The following is a 22,734-nucleotide window of genomic DNA, read 5'->3' as shown; positions in this document are numbered from 1 at the left end:
CCATTGTAGAGAAACTAAATGAATTCTTTGCATCGGTCTTCACGTCTGAGGATGTAAGGGAGATTCCCAAACCTGAGCCATTCTTTTTAGGTGACAAATCGGAAGAACTGTCCCAGATTGAGTGTCATTAGAGGAGGTTTTGGAACAAATTGATAAACTAAACAGTAATAAGTCACCAGGACCAGATGTTATTCACCTAGAGTTCTGAAGAAACTCAAATGTGAAATTGAAGAACTAACAACTGTAGTCTGTAACCTATCATTTAAATTAGCTTTTGTACCAAATGACTGGAGGACAGCTAATGTGACGCCAAGTTTTAAAACTGCTCTAGAGATGATCTCAGCAATTACGGGCCAATAAGCCTGACTTCAGTACCAGGTAAACTGCTTGAAATGACAGTAAACAACAAAATTGTTAGACACACAGATGACCGTACTTTGTTGGGGAAGGATCAACATGGTTTCTCTAAAGGGAAATCATGCCTCATCAATCTACTAGAATTCTTTGAGGGGGTCAACAAGCATGTGAACAAGTGGGATCCAGTGGATATAGTGTACTTAGATGTTCAGAAAGCCTTTGACATGGTCCGTCACAAAAGCTCTTAAGCAAAGTAAGCTGTCATGGGATAAGACGGAAGGTCCTCTTATGGATTGGTAACTGGTTAAAAGATAAGAAACAAAGGGTAGGAATAAATGGTCAGTTTTCAGAATGGAGAGAGATAAATACTGGTGTCCCGCAGAGGTCTGTACTCGGACCAGTCCTATTCAACATATTCGTAAATGATCTGGAAAAGGGGTTAACAGTGAGGTGGCAAAATTTGCAGATGATACACAACTATTCAAGATAGTTAAGACCCAAGCAAACTGTGAAGAACTACAAAAAGGATCTCACAAAACTTGGTGACTGGGCAACAAAATGGCAGATGAAATTCAATGTTGATAAAAGCAAAGTAATGCACATTGGAAAACATAATCCCAACTATACATATAAAATGATGAGATCTAAATTGGCAGTTACTACTCAAAAAAGAGATCTTGGAGTCATTGTGAGTAGTTCTCTGAAAACATCCACTCAATGTGCAGTGGCGGCCAAAAAAGCGAACAGAATGTCGGGAATCATGAAGAAAGGGATAGATAATAAGACAGAAAATATCATATTGCCTCTATATAAATCCACGGTCTGCCCACATCTTGAATACTGCATGCAGATGTGGTTACCCCATCTCAGAAAAGATATATTGGAATTGGAAAAGGTTCAGAAAAGGGCAACACAATGATTAAGGGTATGGAATGGCTGTCATAAACAGAGATTAATAAGACTGGGAGTTTTCAACTTGGAAAAGAGAAACCGAAGGGGGGATATGATAGAGGTCTATAAAATTATGAGTGGTGTGGCGAAAGTAAATAAGGAAGTGTTATTTACTCCTTCTCATAACACAAGAACTAGGGGTCACCATATGAAATTAATAGGCAGCAGGTTTAAAACAAACAAAAGGAAGTATTTTTTCACACAACACACAGTCAACCTGTGGAACTCCTTGCCAAAGGATATTGTGAAGGGAAAGACAATAACAGGCTTCAAAAAAGAACTACATAAGTTCATGGAGGATAGGTCCATCAATGGCTATTAGCCAAGATGGGCAGGGATGGTGTCCCTAGCCTCTGTTTGCCAGAAGCTGGGAATAGGTGACAGATGTATCACTTGATGATTACCTGTTCTGTTCATTTCCTCTGGGGCACCTGGCATTGGCCATTGTCAGAAGACAGGATACGGGGCTAGATGGACCTTTCGTCTGACCCAGTAGGGCCATTCTTATGTTCTTATAATTCCCTTAAATTAGGCTAATTTGTTTTTTAATGTTATACAGGTCCTCAAATACCTTTGGGTCACTAAAATATGATGTTGTGCATCAAGAAAGGTACCCCAGTTGTCCCTTCTCACACCTAAATAAGTGGCCTGATTTTCAAAAGTTGTGAGCACCAAGTAACTTCCAACAAAGTCAGAAGACTAGCACAAGGCCTATGCACTACTTAATTCCGATTTAAACACTGCCTTGAAGATTTAGGTGGAATCTAAGCTTTGTACTGCTACCCATGTAGCCTTTGTGTCCAATATTACCTCATGGATGCATCTGCCATTGATTTAGGTTTTCCTTGAGAGGAAAAGAGCCTCGCACAATATTTATCACCAGCAAAAAACACAAGAATTTTTTTCTAATATTCAATTACAGAAACAAATGTAAAAAAAAGTGAGTAAATTGCAGTAACTGCTTCTAGAATGGAAATTTAAGGCACTTATCTTTTCCTCTTGTTTGCTTTTAGCTTGAAGAAACAAATACACTTTCCACACCATCTAGTAATATAAACCATAACAAGCAGCTTGTTAGCATTCTTCCTTCCTATGGGACCTTGGCTCCACAGATTAAATAAATACTGAGACCTGCTCTCTGCTTCCCAGGAAGACAGTGATACACAGACGATTGTCAGTTTTATGCCTTAAGTTTGAGCTCTTTTTAAAATGTTCCCATTTGATTTGAACTGTCCACGAATCTGTCATCTAGAAATTTTAAACTCTGTTTATGTACTATGAGGTCTAGAACATTTTGCACATTGCTGCTACACCACCTTCCAGCTAGAACAACAAATAGAAATTTACTAGAAAAACCTATTCCCAGCACTGTTTAAAATATCATTGGTTCTGGTATAGAAGCAACAAAGTGAATAAATGACTGAATTCTGCAAAAAATTGTTTAGATGTAGTTTTATGCTTCATGGAAAAAGTGAAAGTTCCATCTGCACTGGGTTTTAAACTGAATTAGTGGAACCACTTTACAAAAAGATTTGTCAACAGTTCCTGCTAACCCATATTAAATACAGTTTGCCTTTTGATCAGCTGGTGTACATTGGTGTAATTTCCCTGACTTTATAGAACTACACCAAGTTACACCAGCTAGTTAGCTCGCCCCATGTCTATAGTCAAGAACAATTTTTAAAACAAAATTTGAAACTAGATCTGCCCAAATCCATAATGTCCAGGCAAACTTTTTAAAATCCATTTAAACTGGATCATTTTTAATCCATGTTTTGAAAAAGCTCCATTAGCTTCCTTTGGTCTCAGAGAGTACCTTTAAATCCCACTATACACATCAAAATCAGCAAAGACTACAGTTATATTTGCAAGCTTCTAAACAATGTAAGTATTTTATTTAAAAACTTTAAAAATACTTCAGAGTATGACTTTGAAATCAGATATACCAGCAGCTATTTACACACAAGTATTATGACTGCTGGTGCTGAAAAGAAGAACAATTCAGGTATTTTAAAATGTTTTTGGATGTTGTCTTATATTTCAGCTTTTTCTTCCAATTTTATGCAAACACAATAAAACTAACTAAATAAGCTACACACACAAAGGTGAGTCAAAGTCAATCTAATCCAAATGTCATGCACATTGCCTTTTTGTTCCTCTGGAGATAAACAGATAACATTTTTCAAAATGAATAATATACATAAACTGAAAGAAACTATTTGTTTTTGTTAAAAGCTGACATACAGCACCTTTACATATGCTTGCAAATGTGAATTTGCCTGCACAAACTGAGTTGTTAAACATATCATTAGCTGATCTTCTATAAACAGCTGCACACAAATTCTGCTTGTGAATAAATCTGCAATATTTTGGGCTACAGGTAGAGGAATCTCTTCTTTCAACCTCAGTTTCTCTGCTTATCACACTATGAATTATTTCACTTCCTCTGGAGCCCCAATCTTGACTAAAAATAATACCAAGGTCTGCAGAAGGTACTGGATATCACTTGGGAGATCACTGACTGAATCTCAAAAAATCACTCTGCTGACAGGGTTACTGTGTCCTCTGTTAACTGCAAGATCAGCATATGACTGTATAAGAGAGGTTGTGTTTGTCAGTGCTGATGATAAACCTATGTAATTGCAGTGTGAACAGACAGATATGTCAAAACTTTTGTGGCTGCTCAGGTGCAATCCAGGACAAAGATGTAGTTTAGGAATGGGTACATGTGCCTACCCTGGTCTTGCAATTGCACTGTGTCCAGGTCTGTTGTCCACAATTCAAAAAGGATGCTGATAAATTAGAGCGGATTCAGAGAAGGGCCACAAGAATGAATAAAGGATTAGAACACCTGTCTTATAGGGATGGACTCAAGGAGATCAATCTATATAGTTTAACAAAGAGAAGATTAAGGGGTGACTTGATTACAGTCTGTAAGTACAAATATTTAATAATAGAGTCTTCAGTCTAGCAGAGAAAGGTTTAACATGATGCTAGGGCTGGAAGTTGAACACAGACAAATTCAGATAGGAAATAGGGCTAAAATTTTTAACGGTGAGAATAATTAACCCTTGGAACAATTTACCAAGGGTCATGGTGGATTCTCCATCACTGATGATTTTAAAATCAAGATTGGATGTTTTTTTCTAAAAATATCTGCTCTAGGAATTTTGGGTGGGAGGGGAAGTTCTGTGGCCTGTGATATACAGGAGGTCAGACTAGATGATCACAATGGTCCCTTCTGGTCTTGGAATCTAGAAATCTGTTAATCAATTCTTCCATAAAATAGCCAATAATAAAATCAGTGATTAACTGAACTGCATCTAATAAAATTATTATAAACATTTAGCAACTACATCTCCTCAGGCTATAAACATTCTTATAGTAATAAATTACAACCTCGGTTAACAAATATGATATTACACATAATACATGACAGCATACTATTCTTGTTGAGAAATAAACGGTATTTACATTCTTAACATCAATACAAAAGAAATGTAACAAAAGCTGAAGGGCTGGTACAAGGTAGGAGTGTTCTAAAGAGATCCCCTCTAATCTCAGTGAAGAGGTAAGTATACTACGTAGCCAAAGGGAATATTTTTCATTGTATTACTTTACCCCCAAAAGCTACATAAATTAAGGCTGTAATTCCATCTGAGGGTTATGGTAACACAATGTCACCAGAACTCCTCAATTAAACTGCAGTATTAATATATGCAGTGTAGAGTACCTTAATTCTTATAATGTTTTGTTTACTACAAATAGTGTTATATTTCTTTTGCAGCATAAAAAGAATCAATGAAAAATAAAATAAAACGTAATAAATGTCCACAGGTTGCTCATTCACATTTTTGAGCAATACACATTAATATTGCAGCAATGACATGATATTCCTCCTTTGAAACCATAATCCAGTCAATACAAATGCAGAAGAAACACAATACTTTTACTATTAGTGTAATGCTTCTTTTCAGCACCTATACAATGTTTCAAAATGTATTACAAAAACTCCCGTTGCAATTGATGAGTTTTGTATGCTAACAACAATACATACATAATCCCTAACAGAAACATTAATATTATACATAAAGGGCTATAGTCTTGATCTCAGAGAGATGCCTTACTGAGGTTGGTGATGATTTCCCCCAACAGAGGGGAATTATCAGGTAGCACAGAGCACAGAGTGTACCAGAACCATGTCAGATCACAAAGGGTTCTGCCTGATCCTCTGAGAGCATAGATGTCCCAAGAAGACTGTTACAGCAAACACTACTAATATCAGCTCTTGGCTTCCCTAAATTACAGTAGAGGCCATTTCAGTCCATAGCCAGCTCAGGATTAGGGGACTTGAAAGGATTACACTCTGGCACAGCTAAGGAGCTGCCCCAAGACATGTAATAACACTTAGCAGTTTGCATACTAATCAATCCTCACAACATCACTATTAAATATTATTATTCCCATTTTACAGATGGGAGAAATTGAGACAGAGGGGGTTAAGTGATTTATTTAAGGCAACAAAACAAACCATTGATAAGACTGAGTTAAACCCAGCTTTTTGTCCCATGCTTAATCCATTAGATCATGCTGCTTCTCTTCAAGCTACTTGTATCATTAGTGTTCCGTGAGAAACCAGTTTTGGAACATGCTGGGCATTTCCAGCAAGTTCCACAGAGCCCTCAATACTCGTTGACTTTGATGGGAGTCTTTGAGGGGTTTCAGCACCTAACAGGAGATGTTCGGTATCTGCCAGGGCCAGGACCTAAGGATAGACACTGGGTTTCCACAGGTGTACATGAAGGCAGAATTCTATCCTCTGATGTAACTTACAGTAGCCCAAAGGCTAATCGTAGTTGTGTTTGCTGCAGAGGTTCCATCAGGACATGTTCAAAGTTAGCTAGTCAGTAGTAGAATTAGAAACAGAATCTAGGAGCTTCTAGCGCCAACTCTAGGGTTGCCAACTTTCTGATTTCAGAAAACCAAACACTCTTTCCCTGCCCGTTCTCTGAGGCCCCACCCCCACTCACTCCATTTCCCCTCCCTCCGACGCACGCTCTCTCCCTACCTTCGCTCACTCACTCATTTTCACCGGGCTGGAGCAGGGGGTTGAGGTGCAGTAGGGGGTGAGGGTTCCAGCTGAGGGTGCAGGCTCTGGGGTGGGGATGACTGGTTTGGGGTGCAGGAGGGGGCTCTGGACTGGGGGGGGTCGGGCCAAGGAGTTTGGAGTGTGGCTCTGGGCTGGGGCAAGCGGGTGGGGTGCGGGGGTGTGAGGGCTCCAGCTGGAGTGTGAGCTCTGGGGTAGGGCCAGGAATGAGGGGTTTGGGGTGCAGGAGGTGGCTCTTGGCTTGGGCAGAGGGGTTTAGAGTGCGGGGTTGGGGTGCGGGCTCCAGTCGGCACTTACCTCAGGTGGCTCCCGGAAGTGGATGGCATTTCCCTCTATTTCCTAGGCGCAGGGGGCTCCGCAAGCTGTCCCCATCCACAGGTGCCACTCCCACAGCTCCCATTGGCTCCGGTTCCCAGCCAATGCGAGCTGTAGAGCTGGCGTTCAGTGTGGTGCCTGTGCTGTGGGCTGACCAGCACCTAGGAGCTGGAGGGACAGGCTGGTCACTTCCAGGAGCCACAGGATACCAGCCACTGTAGCCAATCAGATTTTTAGTGGCTCGGTTAGCTGTGGTGACTGGAACTACCAGGATTCCTTTTCGACCAGGCATTCCAGTCAAAAACCAGATGCCTGGCAACCCTATCATCCTCAGGCCATCAGCCTATGCCTCTTTCTCAAAAGATAATTTATCTAATCAACAAAGCAGATTTGATCTAAATGTCAACAGGCTGTTATGCCAGGTTGCTGAATACAGCAGAAAATAGGCAAAACAAAAAACCGCAAACAAGTCACCGATATTTCTGCTCTTAATTAAAAGACTCCATGAAAGCACACACATTTTTCTTCAAATTAATTTTTATAATTATTTAAAATAAAAGATTTCTTTCCAAGATTTTGTCGAGAATTTCCCTTCAATAAAATAAGGAAAATTTGTGAGCCTAAACAGATTGTCAATATCCCTGTAAACCAGAAGATTGATAGGTTTTTTTTAAATTAAAGTTATTCAGAAACCTAGCATTGAATTTAAACGCTTACTGCCCGCAGCCAAAAGGAAGCAAGAAACCAATAGGTTTTTTTAAACTTGGAGTAGTACTTATAATTAAGTGGCTTGCATAAGGGGGTGCGGAAAGAGAAAGTTAAATATTGCAAAAATCAAAAGGTTAAACATTAAACCCGTTCTAACAACTGCACATAAAGTAAATGAACTACATGCGGACTTTTAAATGGAAGAAAATGTGAAGATCTTAATGATCTGCTAAAGCAAACTAAGCACAAGCATAGATGACCTGTAGATGAACACATTTTTTCTGTAGACCAGAAGAATTCCTGGATTTCTGAATACATTTCCTTTATAACAACATGCTAAAAACAATGACTTTTTGAAATTATAAAAAACAAACAAACAAACAAAAACATTACTCCACACCTCTCCCCCTCCCCAAACTGATAAAGCAAGAGCTAGAATTGCAATAACAATTTCACTGTTCTTCAATCCACTTGAAATCAAACTCAACCTCCAGACTTACAGCTTGATCCACACAGGCCCCTTTCACCTGTATAGAGCCCCACTGAAATCAGTGCGGCTTTACATATCACAGAGGTCCAGCTCTGTAGACCATCTTGCAAAATCTGGACTTTAGATCCTGTTCTTACACTTCAAGTAAAACCCCCCAGAGAAATCGATAGGGCAAAAAAAGAAGTGTCTTTCATGAACTAAAAGTGGCCTACTTGTAAATATTACCAGCAGGCAAACCAGGGAAAGCATTGTTAATATTAATACTATTACCTTCTATCCACGCATATTCACTCTTCAAACACATTAATTTTTTTGTTTATTTCTTAAATCTAGTCAGTAAGAAGTGAAACCATGGATAAAAAGGTGCCCTTCATATTAAGCAGTAGGGATGCAATGGCAGCAAAAGAGCGATCTTTCTAGCCAGAGATGTCTTGTCAACCTACAAAGAGATATTGAGTTACTTGCTACAACTTAACAAATACCAGAGCACATAAGGGAGCTCAGCAAAGCAGCAGATTAATAAACTAGATTTTCACCTCTAGAGATCTGGATTCAAATCCTAATTAACAATGAATTTATTAGGCTCTTCTTAAAGCTACTGGACATGTATCACAAGATACTATTCAATTACAAAACAGAAAAAATTGAGATTTAGGTAGGTTGCAAATTACAGCCACTGAGATTAACTATTTGAATCTTTCCACCCACCCGCAATGTTGTTTTTTCTCATTACCCTATAATCGCCTAAATAAAATCAAAACTTCAGAACGAGAAATATAAATTGTGTTTGTGGAGCTGTTAAAATCTTTTGGGTATTTTTTATTTAAAATATTAAATTGGAATGAAATCAAATTATATTCCCTGATTTGCAGCAGATCAGAAGGGGGAAATAGTATTGATGGGCAACTGGGGAAATCATTAATGTGTTTATTAGACTTATGTTTTTCTCAGCCACATATATACATATCATTACAAGACTGTAAATCTGTAATTTCCAAACATGGAGAGTGGATCTTCATCATATCATTTGGTGTGTGTTATAACATTTGCTTAAGACTGGCCCAGGGCTGGAGTACTGCAGATCAGACTGTTTTGTATTACCCAATGGGCACACACAATCAGAATCAACATCAGTAAATATGTCTGCTAGTGCTGCCATCAGAGGTCACCCTTCATGCTACAAAAAACAAAACTGTAAGCAGTACAATGTCATCCCTGCTGGTAGACACACTTTCTATGGCCAGTGACCGCAAATGCTGCTTAGGGAAGTACTATATACTAGAGCAGGGGTTGGCAACCTTTCAGAAGTGGTGTGCCGAGTCTTCATTTATTCACTTTAATTTAAGGTTTCACGTGCCGGTAATACATTTTAATGTTTTTTAGAAGGTCTCTCTCTCTATAAAAGTCTATATATTATATAACTAAACTATTGTTGTACTGTAAAATAAACAAGGTTTTCAAAATGTTTAAGAAGCTTCATTTAAAATTAAATTAAAATGTTGATCTTATGCCACCAGCCTGCTCAGCCCAGACCGGCAGCAGGCTGTGTGGGGCCGGCGGCCGGGACCCCAGACCGGCAGTGGGCTGAGCGGCTCAGGCCGCTGCCACTCAGAGGTTCCATCCTCCGGCTCCTGCCAGCCGGGATCCCGACTGCTGGACCTGCTCAGCCCCCTGCCGGTCTGGGGTCCCAGCCCTGCCCACATACAGTGGGTACCTACCTTCTCATTGGTTCTGGCCCATTCTCTTCCTCTCTGCACTGAGCTGAGGGTGGGAGTGCACTGAGCACAGGGCTGGGGATGAAGGAGCAGGCTGGGGATTGGGGTGTAGGGTGGCCAGGAGCTAGAATGAGGGAGGGGGCTCAGGGTTGGGGCAGGAGGTTTGGGTGTGGAGAGCTTAGCTGGGCAGCTCCCATTTGGTGGGAGGGGTGCAGGTGGGAATGTGGGGTGGGGGGTGCAGGCGCTCCCGTTTGGTGCTCAGTGTGGGGGTGGGGATGTGGAGGGTGCATGGGGTGTGGGGGGGCGGTGCAAGAGTCAGGGCGGGGGCTGGGTGTGTGTGAGGGGGCTACAGGGCTCAGGGCAGGGGCCTGGGGGGTGTGCGGGACTGCAGGGCTCAGGGCAGAGGGCTGGGTGTGTGTGAGGGGGGGTCAGGGCAGAGGGCTGGGGGTGTTGGCTGCGGTCGTGGGGTGCTCACGGCAGGGGGCTGGAGGGGTTATGCCCCGCTTCCACCACCCCCCTCCAAGGCCCTGCCCCTGCTTCTTCTCTGCCTCCGCCGAGAGCAGCGAGCACGCTGACCCGGCTCCTCCCGCACCCCTTGGCAAGGGCCATCAGCTGATCGGCCAGCAGGGAGGGACGGAGAGGAGGAGGAGGGGCAGGAACCCAGGACACTGCAGGAAGTGGCAGGGGAGCCAGCAGGACCAAACTTCTGCCCCCTGTCCCCGCAGGTGGGGCGGGGGGCAGAGAAGAGCAGGCTGGGCCGGGCCAGGATGGGCAGGGCAGGATTTTTAATGGCACGCTGCTGCTGCCCCAGCAGGCAGCAGCGTGCCATTAAAAATGGGCTCGCGTGCCATCTTTGGCACGCATGCCATAGGTTGCCGACCCCTGTACTAGAGGATATACACATCACTCTGTAAAACAGATCATAGGTAAAATGTTCAGAAAGTTGCTAATAATGTTGATGATAATGCTATTGACCTCTTTTGTAAAGCACTGTGAGATCTACTGATGAAAAGTGCTATATAAGAGCTAGGTATTATTCTCGTTATTGTGACTACTACTAAAAATATTTATACTGCTAGAGTTTATATTTGAAAAAGACTCACAGAAAAAGAAATGGAAACAAAACAGAGGTAGGACCTATCAATGAATTCATAAATGACAGAGAAACAGGGAGGTGAAAACAGAAATCAGTTTTAAACAGAGCAGTAGAACAAAAAAAAAATTAAAAAGCTGAAATGGATTTCAATATCACAAGTTTTGTCAAAGGCCCAATACTGTACTCTCTCTACTCTGGTCAAACTCTCAGAGAGGTCAAGAGGAATTTTGGCTGAATAAAGCAAATTAGGCTAAACTCTCATTAAGCACCACTTTATTAAGGAAATACAGGTCAGGTCTTTATGGACTTACATGTTTTAAAAATGTGTTTTCTTTTCATATTTTTAAACATCAGAAACAACTTGAAGGTCACTAATGAAGGTCATTACTGTAGTTAAAACTGCTGAACTGAAGTAAGGGCAGGATGCCAGTCATTTTATCGTACCTCAAATACCTTAGAATTGTGGGTGAGGAGCCAAGTTTAGACTTGGCCCAATTCCACTGACTTCAGCAGAGGTGCACCCACTTATAGCCTGGCTTGAATCTGATCTAAAGAGTTTGTATGGTGTATATTTTATTGGACAATGATTCTGACACACGCTTAATTCTCTGCTATGTTACTGGTAGAATAGCTTTATAGAGGCACTTAAGGGAATCATATGCCTACATTCCAACCCAAAGGTTAGGTGCAGCAGTCAAACAGAAAGCAGGTGACAATTCAAAAGGTTACAAGTCATATACCTCATGCAGAGGACATCAAAAAGGGGGAAATGAACGGAAAAGAAAGAAAAGACTTACTCTCCATTTTGATTCCAAACAAAATACCTTTGAAAAAAAATCAAAGAATTGTAAAGTATGTTTGGGTGGGAGGGTTAGTTTCAATGTCAGTCATGCAGCATTCATATTGGGAGTGTTACAAGGCAATGCCACAAAGCCACCAAATTAGCATTAATTAGACCATATATCACCAGTCTTAGAAGAAAGGAAAATGACTGAATGAACAGGGAGAATGACGTACTGTCCTGCCATTACAGGTGGTCCCACCAGGTCAGATATGAGGAAAGGCCTGGGAAGGTTCTGATATTGCAACTGAATAAGTGCAGCTGGACTGCTGCACCTGCAAGCTACCATCTGCAGGTTTGGAACCTATGCCTGTAATGATGTTGTCTGTGTTCTACATGTTCTATAGGTAAATCACTTTAGTCACTCCAGTATTTTTTGTGAGCACTAAATTCAGTCAGAATCACTGAGAGTAGGCTTTAAAGAGAAAGTTTTAAATCCGCAGTTTGGGGTAAGAAACAAACTTGCTACAGAAGTGTAAAGAAAATGGGTCACACTCATGCCTGGTGTCATTCTACAGCAGCCAGTGAAGTTCTAACAGGGATGACGGTACCAAAGGTCTACAGACCCACAAAACCTCGGTGTGTAGAAATAATACACTGTCCAGTGTGGGGGAGGAAGATCCTAAAGCAACTACAGCAGACATCTGGATTTATATTAAGGTTTTCATTTCATGTATCTTGTTTGGGATTATTGAAACAGTGTATTATTCCGTCTTGTAATTTTTTAGGTACGAAAATGAATAGGTACAAACTTTGGCCTTGACTGCAGCTATGGGTTCCTATTCAAGTCACTGAATGAGCCTTTTATGAAGTCAATGGGAGCCCTGCACGTACAGCTGAAGACAGAATATTGCATTTACTCTTTATTCGTCTCATTTTTAATAATAACAGCTGCACCCCAAATCCATCCATGGAAGCAGCATACTGCATTTGAGAGCATGATATAAAAAATATTACATCTGCTGGGTGGGAAGTGGAGAACAGATCTGATGGCTTCAGTCAAAGCACTGAGTGGTTTGTTCTGACTGCCAAGGGGGTTTACTAAGGGAGTCAGTTGATTTTGTATAAGGATTTGAGATGCCTGCAGGACAATTTATGGCAGTTTTGGGGGGTAGACAGTTGTTTATATAACCGATTTTACCTGACTTCATCTAGTACAAATTTAGAGGTAGATTAAACAACCTTTTACATTCAAGAAGAAAATAATGAAGAAGAATCAGTATTAAATGCACCTTTCTTAAAAGGGGCTGTAATGGAGTATGTGGCATTCATAGGTAATTAAAAGGTTAACTGGAACTGGAGAGTCAATTCAGGCACCTGATTGCACCTGGGAGGTGGGCCAGAGCCAAATAAAGAGGAGTCCCAGCTGGGTAAGGAGGTGTGTGGGTAGAATAAAGAGACGAAGCACAGAATAAATGGACAATAGGAAGAAACTCTGTAGTCCCTTGAGAATGGGAGCCTAGGTAAAAGGAAAGAATCTGGACTTCTAAAGAGACAGAGACCTGGAACAGAACAGGGAACACTTAACAGAGATGAAAGGTCAACCTCAAGGAGGGCAGAGTTCATTTGTTTGTATTTTGGGTTTGGGATTTGTTGAGGGAGTCCATGGGAGAAACACGAATCCCACCCCTGACAGAGGGGTGAATATAGAGAGGCTGTGGGGGATGCCTGATAACAGGTATAAGTGACAGGGAGCAGGTCTGAGTAGATAGACCTTACTTGCCTACCAAAGGGTCCTTAGGCTGGGATACAATATAGTGGGAAAACCTAGGTTTCTCTATCAGCCTTGTGAGAAGATGGCGTGAGGCCCCCCCTTTTCCACCCCCCGCACACACAGATAGGGATAAGGACACTAGAAAACCCTGAGATGCATGAGTGTAAAGATGTTGGGGCTTAGAGCTGTGGCTGAAGACCTGATGCAATGGCATTGGACTCTATTATCTTGCAATGGGTAAAAAGTGGATTGGCTGGAGGGCCAAGTCATGAGATGAAGCAGATCACTGAAGGACTAGAGCAGCTGCAACAGGGTGCTGTAGTCAAGGAGAGCCTGTTAAAACATGTCCAGCCATGATGGGGCATGCCAGTGGTGACATTACTCTTCTTAGAGAACAAATTTATCTTTCTCTTCCAAAACTGTCAGGCTTACTTGTAACATGCAACCCTCTTGGATAACTGCATCCAAAAGTGCTGGTATTATCTAAAACACTGTTTTAAGAAAAGTTCTTAAACATACTTTAGAATCAAAATTTTCTGAAGCATGAGATAGTCCTAATATATAAATGTTTAATAGTAATTGAGATACATAATTTCTGCTATCATTACACCAATGACTCTCCGAAACAGATGCTTAAAATGAGACTTCATGCTCTAGAATTATAGGGACTGAAGACAATGTTGGAACAGCCTAAGTGGGCTACTACTGCTATCAAAAAGATTAAAGGTGTGTTCTGCTATAGTTTCAGTGGATCTGTACACACGCGGTAAAACTAATAATCAAGTCAATGGAAGATTTATGAAACTGAGGATCACAGGTTCAGGGGTTCAGGCTAATGAGTTTATTATAACATCAGGTGTCCAATGTCTTAATAATGCCAAAACATATTCACCTTCATTCAAAATATTTTTCTTGTGAAGCTTCACTACTACCAAACAAATACAACTTATCTTCCGTTTAAATTGGACTTTCTTTTACTAAATTTAAACACCGTTAAGTATCAAGGTACAGTCTAAGAGGTTGGGTCAAAATAGGGATTCAAGCAAAGGTGTACAACCTAAATGAAATATTGACAGGAAAGCTGCATTCTCACAGAGCCTGCCAGCAAAAGTTACTCAGAATGATTCAAAATAACTGAAGAATTCAACTGTAATCACACCAACAATGTGCAGATGTGGTATCGCAGAGAAGGGAGAGACTCCTGTTAAGTTTTGCTACATAGTTTGGTAACTGAGATAGGAAATCTTGATATAAGGTGTTGTAACATATTGGAGTCTTCACCATATAAAACATGAGAATGTTTGCAAACTGAACAATTCTTACTTCAATGTACTGTGGAGTCATAAAAATCATGTAGGGAATGGAGGATATCACACACTCTTATGTTATATCTTGGCAGTGCCCATTCCCCTTCTGGGGAAGCTTCTTGACAAAGCTACCGGCTACATTTCTCACACTGCTCAGCCATCTTGCACAAAAGTAACCCCAAGCTATAATCTTGTCCTATCAAACACAAGGGGGAAAAAAAGATATAAAATATGGATAGGCACATAGTCTACAGCACTATCCGTGTTTAATAACAAACACTTGAGAATAGTGGCCCTGCTCCCATTGCTATACTGCACTTCCACCAAAAATACAACCAATATAATTTAACAACCGAACAGAGCACACAAGTCAGTCACCATTAACCACCATTTGCTTATCAGACACCAGGGTAAAGTGGAGGAATGAGAGTAAGTGAGGGGGACGAGAGGAAAGCCTTTTACCTGCAGGGAGAGAGAGAGAGTGTATTGCGCTCGGTACCGTATCAGGAGACGGTGAGAGAAGAGACTTCTCGCCAAAGATCTCTGAGCCACTCCTGGCGTGGGGGTGTGGGCGGGGGCCGGGGGGCAGGGGCGGGGGGGGTACACAGAACCAGCTCACTCCCTGTCACTCCTGGCCCACGCAGGCAGAAACACGGAGCGAAGTAAAGAACCAGCAGCCTGTGCTGTAGGCGCAAGGGGAGCATAGGGACATCCAAGGGTAGATGGCAAACCCCAGAGCCTTAGAGGGTACAAGGCCTACCTCAGCTCCCAAGGGTCACAGGCATTAAACGGACCTTCATCCGCCGGAGGCTGACAACCAAAGTGGCACATGTAATGAAGATGATACCATATTGAAGCCTCAGTGTTTTGTCTCCCTCTGGAGGGAGGGAGGAAACATGTCTCATGCCTGTAGACTAGCATAAGAAGACAGTATAAAACAAGGAACTTTTTCTTAAGTATCAAAAGATGCAGTTCATTTAAAACATTTCCTTCAATGATAGGTCTTTCCACGGCAGCACTGCTCTGTGGGGAGTGGCAGAGGAGAGAAGTTACAGTGCAGTATGATGAACAGTGGATGTATTTTAAAAGGCTTGATTATGTCTTTGAGAGGGCTGAAAAGAATGCAGGCTATGTGCTCCTGGATACTTCAGTAGGATTCTACAGGCCATAGTGCAGAATCTGACCAAAAGGATCAGTGTCAGAGTTTGAAAAAGCAATGTTTTGGTAAAAAACAATAATAATTTTATTTTACTCAGACTGGGGTTTAATTTGGGGGAAGAGTGATGCCCTGATATTTTGCTTCTAATATAGCTAGCTCCAGCATTGTACAAGCTATCCCCATTTCACGCCACGCCATCGTATGACAGCCAAGCATCTAGAAGGATTAAAAGGGCAATAAAGAATTCTTTTGTTCTGCTTCATCCTACAAGTGACCAACTGTAATAAATCATATTATTAAAATTGCAAAGTAAGATATATCAAGTATGTCAAATAGTGCAGTGGAAATAAAACTATATTAAAATACATGTTTTAATTACGCTTGCTGGCAAGCTTGTTCAATTCAGATCAATTAAAGTAACTTTATTTCTTAAGATATGCTGCGTAGGTTACTTTTTTCCAGAAGACCATTTTTGAAATGCATTGGTTTACACAACCCTTAAATCACTGATCCTGTAGGTCATTTCAAAATGATGTCTCTTATAGCTTGGTCATACTTGATTTGTCTTTGTTTTAGAATTTATACCCTTAAAGGTATTTTTCTTAGCATGAAGGATAAAAATCAGCAGAACTAGTTTAGTACCATACTCCTTCTCACTTTCCTATGACAAAGTAAAAGTAATTAGAATGACTCCCATCAGTTTTACTTCAGATTATCAGAGCTTGGATTTGAAACTGCCCCTTTCTCAGAATAAACTTGCTTTCCTGCCTTTTTAAATATTGCTTCTCAGTGTTTTATATATTTCATATAACAAGTACTAACTTTAAGGTACACTATGTCCATTATTTTTCAACTAAGCCTTCCATGTTTAAAAATACTTATTTTTTAAATATGAAAACGAATGGGCATGAAGTACCTAAAAGTTAGTACTTGTTATCTGAAATATATAACATGTTATGGTTTATAATAATTAACATGAATGTGCAAACAGTAATATAGAAATATCAAGCTTGAGTAGGTTTTCATGACAAGAGAGCAGACTTTAGAGACATCTATATTGATGCAGTGCTGACTAAGGCTGTGTGACTTTTGAAATATTTCTTTTCTGAAAGGACAATTGGGTTCTGGAAAAAATTAGTGAGCACAGAAGCATATTGTTTTCAAAAAATTGAAGACTTTTGTTGTTAACATGTCATTTTGAACCTGGGTCCTTGTCTTGCAAATTTTAGTATTGAACTCATGTTCATAGTTGGCCTATACAATTAGTATAGACAATTACTGGGTGCCACAGTAATATTACTAATTACTGCTCACCCATTCTAGACTAAGCAACTGTAAACCCCATGGGCACTTGGTCCAGGAGACTCAGCTCCCACATCAGAATGACATATAAAGTAGGAGCCCCAACAGTACCCTTCTGAAATACAGATTGCACATCAGCCTCCCCAGTCGAGAGCTCAGGCAGGCCGAATGTGGCCCGTGGGCCGGAGTTTGCCCACCCCTTTAACAACCGGTTCTAAACCGGCTTCAACATTTAATAACTGGTTCGCACCGGCTCCAGCTCACCACTGCCTCAGCCCCCATCTTTTCTTCTTTTTTCTTCGAGGGTGAGGGTACTGTGCTTCTCCAGAGTTCCTTCTCTCTCCACCATGGCCGATTTAAATGAGGCCTCATCAGGCAGGAGAATCTGAAGTGGGTGGGTGCCATGCCTTCCCAACAGTAGACAGATGAACAGCCGCACATGCTGAGAGAGAAGATATCCCATCAGGGAGTCTCCTGATCATTTCTTCTCTGGTACAGGAAGAATTTTCCCTCATGCTGGCTTCCCCCTTTCCTTTTAACAATGACAAGAGACTAAGAGGGTAAGTGAATTCATAAGAGGAAAGAAGAGAAAATGGGGATCACATGGTAACCAAATGGCCGTATCAGAACCGTCTACCCTCCCAGTGCTCCAGGTCCACAGTGGGGACTATGCGTGGTATGCTTGTGTGGATGGGAAGTGAATTCAAGAGAAACAAGTGGGAAAATGGGAATGATATGAGGAGCACAGAAGGGGACTGTCCTGGTGTGTTTACCCTGCACTGGTGGTGAAAAGGTTAGCGTGGGCCGGAGGTCCATTAATAAACCTGACTGGACCTGGAAGGTGGGGAAGGCCTAATTAAAGAGGAGTCCGCTGGGGAAGCAGCTGAGTGGTTCCTGTAAAGAGAGGAAGCCCAAAGTAGAAGGGAGCTGCAGAAAGAAGGAAGAACTCACTAATTGTACTCAGAGTATAGCAATGGGAAGCCAGAGACATACAAAGAAGCTACTGGGGTGGAACATGCTCCAGGGATGAGCCTGATAAAAGGCCAGGACCTGGGCCTCATGGAAAGAAGCCCAGTCAGGCTATCAACTGAAGAGGAGCTTTAGGAGGGAGTTTACATCTTGGGATGGGCCCTGATAAGATAGTTCAGCAGAAGTGAAGGAAACTCCTGGAGTAGCCCTGAGAAAAAGCCAACCAACAGCCTTAGAATAGATAGAGTAGAGGCAAGACTCCAACAAGTTAACCCTGTAGAAGACTACAGAAATGGAGGGCCCTGGATAGATTAAAGGTTTAAGCCTGAGGAAGGAGAACAAAGTTGTTTTTGTAGTAGTTCCAGTTTCACTTTTGAAACTCATTAAAAAACTTCCAGGGAAAGCCCTTGGGCCACAATTCTGCCAGAAAAGGAGCCCTGGAGGGGCAGAAGGCATCATATTAGTGACTAGAGTCATGTAGGTTGCTGTCTGTTTGAGACACTGATACCTCAGTAGGGGAGAGACTTTCAAGGGACTTGTCTGAACCATGAGAAGAGAGACTGCTGGAGGAGCCCTCAGCATATGCTACTAGATAAGAAAACATCTGCTCACATGCCCAGCCATGAGAGGGCATGTGCCACTCTTCAACAGGGACATATCTAGGAAATGGATGGACTGGAAGCAGAGATAGGTGGCTTGTCTGGACCAGCTTTGTCATCAGGTAAAGACAATGAAGGCATATTGGCATGCCAGAGAGATAAATAAAGCTATCAAGCTAACAGGTGCGGGGAAGAAACAGCAAGGTTACACCCAGCAGCAGAGAGAAGCTTGGTCTGGGTTTACTTTTCAAAAGAATCCCTTTCAAAGGTTTACCAGTCTATAAATACAGGAAGTTGAACCTCAGGTGATAAGCAATTGAATCAACTGATCATATATAATATTACCGTATTATATGGGTATACAGAGTGATGTCTTTTCTGAAAACTAATGACGCACTCAAGTATCAGGGGGTAGCCGTGTTAGTCTGTATCCACAAAAACAACAAGGAGTCCGGTGGCACCTTAAAGAATAACAGATTTATTTGAGCATAAGCTTTTGTGGGTAAAAACCCCACTTCTTCAGATGCATGGAGTGAAAATTACAGATGCAGCCATAAATATACTGACACATGAGGAGAAGGGAGTTACCTCACAAGTGGAGAACCAGTGCTAACAGGGCCAATTCGATCAGGGTGGATGTAGTCCACTCCCAATAATAAATGAGGAGGTGTCAATTCCAGGAGAGGCAAAGCTGCTTTTGTAATGAGCCAGCCACTCCCAGTCCCTATTCAAGCCCAAATTAATGGTGTTAAATTTGCAAATGAATTTTAGTTCTGCTGTTTCTCTTTGAAGTCTGTTTCTGAAGTTTTTCTCTTCGAGTATAGCTACTTTCAAATCTGTACAAAGAGATTCCAGAGGCGAACAGGACATCCCAGAAGCAAGAACTGCACAAATCCCTGAGGTCCTTGAATAATTTCTGAAGCAGATTGGCGATGACCGCCCAATATTTTACTGCCATTTCAGTCCCAATTCCAAACTCCTGGCTACAGCCTGCTGGAGTGGCCTGTGCAAGCTTCGCACAGTGGCCTCGCACGGATACAGACAGACATCATCTTCCTCTCCAAGTGCAAACAGATGGACATCATACCAAATGGACTGAAGGTAAAAAATCCATTGCAATCGACATACTACTCTGACTATGGTGAGAGACTGTGCCACACACTCTCAAAGAAACTGAGGAACCACCTGATCAGCATCCTGTACAGGAGACAGGAGAATATCAAGAATGAGCTCTCAAAACTGGAGACTCTCATACAAAACCAACCTTCCACCTTCCATGTGGCTGGACTTTACAAAAACGAGACAAGCCATTTCCATCTCTATTACATAGCAAGGCATTTTTGATTAAATTGAATTTATCATTCAGTGAAAGTGCAGCACACATAGGAGATGTTCTCTGAGGGCCAAATGTTCAACTGTAAGTACTTAAAGGCACCTAAATCTGTTTAGGCATTTAAATATTTGTGGTAGGCCCCCAAACAAGGATTTAGCTGCCTAATTTTATATAATCAAGCTGGAATATTTAGTACTGTCAAAGCAACTGGCCAAACCACCCCTGCAAATGTTAATTTAAAATTCCAACCGAGCATGATTGTCTCATTCAGGGACATTTTATCATATAAAACTGAAGCGCCTATAAACCTAGACCTACTGCACAATCTCATCTAATGCACATTGTTCCTTAGTGAGTAAAGCTAGGATGAAGGCAGCCATAGAACAGGGATAGTCAGGGACAGACCCAAAAACTTTCTTTCCCCTCAGCTACTTCTAGCCCGGGATTTATTCCCCAAGCTCTCCAGGCCTAGCCACCCTTGGCTGAGAAATGGAGCAAGCGGGCACCTGCCTTTGTATTAACACTGCCGAGGGTTCCTCCAGACCAGCACAGATGCATCCACCAGCATCTAGTCCATCTACAGAAGAGTCCAGGGCAGACACCCAGTGCAGCCCCCTGTCCTCCAGTGGGGATTCCACTGGTGCCAATAAAGTCAGTTTCAATTTCCTTCCTACCCCCATCCTGCTTATTCTGCTGAGACAAGTCACCCAGCAGCAGGACAATCCCCATTTCAGACTTGCATGCCTCCCCCAGCCACTGTGCCCCTCTCCTCTGCCTGCCAGCGCCAATGGGCCACTTGGGCACTGGCCCCAGCCCAGTCACCTTCTTCCCGTGCCCCTGGCCCCCCTCCGGTAGCATATGATCCCTGAGGGGGGTCACACTTCCACAAGGAGGGATAAGAGCCTCCCCCCCCCCTCCCCAGCCCGCTTCGGGACCAATACCCGGCGCTGAACCTGCAGTAAATCGCCGCACCTTGGTGACCGGCCGCGGCTGCAAGGCCGAGCGCAACACCGGCGCGCACTTACGCACGGAGGACACCCCTGCTCCATTGCTAGGGCTGGACTTTGGAGCGAAGTTGTGCGGGCTGTGGAGAAGCATCAGAAGAAGCTCCCCTGGTCTACCCCTTCCCCACCTCGTACCTGTCCCTCAGGCCCACCCACACCCCGTCCGAGCCATTCCCGGCACGTCCCAACCCCACCCCCTATTCCCTCCCGTATCCCCCCTTCTGCTCCTCTCCAGCCCACCATGCCCCGCTGACACCCCGCAAACCCCTCCCCTCCGAATGGATGTCCAGCATAATCCAGGTCTTTTTGCAGCCCTGCCTCTCCGTCCCTCACCTTGCTTCAGGACTGTTCCTCTGGCCGCTGCCGCTGGACTGGGCGGGAGACAGCGGGGCTTTGTTCCCTGCTGCCCAGGTTTCACTGGCCGCTGTTGTCACACGGAGAAACAACGGGCTCGGGGAGGTAGGTTGTGTGACTCTTCCCAGGCCACTTCCGTGTCTGATACAAATGGGGGACTTCTTGCAAAAGCCCGTTGCTGCTCGCCAGGACAGGCAGAGCCCGGCTGCCCGCCTCCTCTCAGTCTCCTGCGGGACTCTGCTGTCTCTGAAATCTGGGGATCGGCAAGGGGACACAAACTCAGCCACCCCTCAACGCCTCATCACGTCCTTCTACCTCCTCCACGCCTCTCCCTTCAGCGCTGTGCCCCAGACACCCTAACACACGCTGTGCACATGGACTGATATTCACATATGTCCAGAGCCTATGTCCACACTCTCCACGGTGCTGATGCAGCTTCCAGGTCGGTCTGTCAGCCAAATCGAGTATGTTTTACCCTCCCCCCCACTCTGAGATCTGCTCTCCAAATCAAGCGCCTTCTAGTTCCATACACTGCCCAGACTCCCACTACAGCAGGGATCTCTCAACGGGGCAGCCCCTTATCTCCGCCTCCAGCAGGCGGGACCGTCTCTCCTGCTCTCCAATCAGCCTGTCCCGTTCCCCCAGCAGCCCTCTGGAGAGAAAAGAGGTAGGTATCAGGTACATGGAGGAAACTTCTATGTTAGGAAAACAAGATTTGAAAGGGAGAGTAGAATTGCTGCTGGACTTTCTGTTGCTACTCTAGGATAAAGTCCAGTCCCCAAAATTCCACTTCTTAAATGAACAAGCCTAACCAATTAGTGTATCAAAAAAACCTAGACCCCCCCCCCATTCCCCCTGGTGCAGCAGTGCTGAAAAAACAGGGCTCCTTCACCTCCATCCTGATGGAGCCAGACAATTTTTGAATCCTCCCCTCCTCAGCTCCCACACCTCAAAATTCCAAGTCCTAGTGCACCAGAATTATCTGAATTCTAGGATACAGAACCAATTGGCTGCTGGACCATGGTGTTTCATGTCCCTGTTGTGCTGGTTGCATTGTGCTCCAAACTCCTGATGGTTATACATGTAAGATTTTTTAAAAGTTAGGAATGTAGATAGGAACAGAGGAATTACTATTCTGAATCAGAACAGTAGTCCATCTAGTCCAGTACTTGTCTTGGCTAGTATCAGATTCTGCAGAAGAAGATGCAAGAAACCCTATAGTGAACAATCATGGAAGAATGGATGTAGAGGAAGTTTCTTGAGAGCATCTTGAGTTAGTGGGTGGCTTATGTCCTGAAGCATTTATTAGACTCAATTTTTATACATCTGATTTAGCTGTGGATATTTTCAAGATAAGGATAATGAGGTGGATGAGACATTTCCAGAAAAAAATAACAGAAATATCCAAAACAC

The 22,734-nt window shown here is 42.9% G+C and overlaps 1 protein-coding gene across 4 annotated transcripts in view; it reads right to left on the bottom strand.

The window, feature by feature from the left end:
* UGT8 (UDP glycosyltransferase 8) overlaps positions 1 to 21,852 on the bottom strand; it is a 71,291-nt gene extending 49,439 nt beyond the window's left edge. Inside the window, exon 1 of one of the 4 annotated variants that reach the window (XM_084627529.1) lies at positions 21,301 to 21,852. The gene's annotated coding sequence lies outside the window, so the exon portion shown is untranslated. Of the gene's footprint in view, positions 1 to 6,712; positions 6,874 to 7,938; positions 8,018 to 20,988; positions 21,055 to 21,300 lie in introns of those variants that run through there. The other 3 variants (XM_084627528.1, XM_084627531.1, XM_084627530.1) reach the window with 3 other exon arrangements.
* Between the last annotated feature and the right edge of the window lie 882 nt (positions 21,853 to 22,734).

The sequence above is a fragment of the Lepidochelys olivacea genome (genome assembly GCF_965140295.1).
Source record: "Lepidochelys olivacea isolate rLepOli2 genome assembly, chromosome: 4".
NCBI lineage: Eukaryota > Metazoa > Chordata > Testudines > Cheloniidae > Lepidochelys > Lepidochelys olivacea.
Note: the sequence above shows the minus strand (reverse complement) of the source record. Positions and strands in the feature narration are given on the sequence as shown.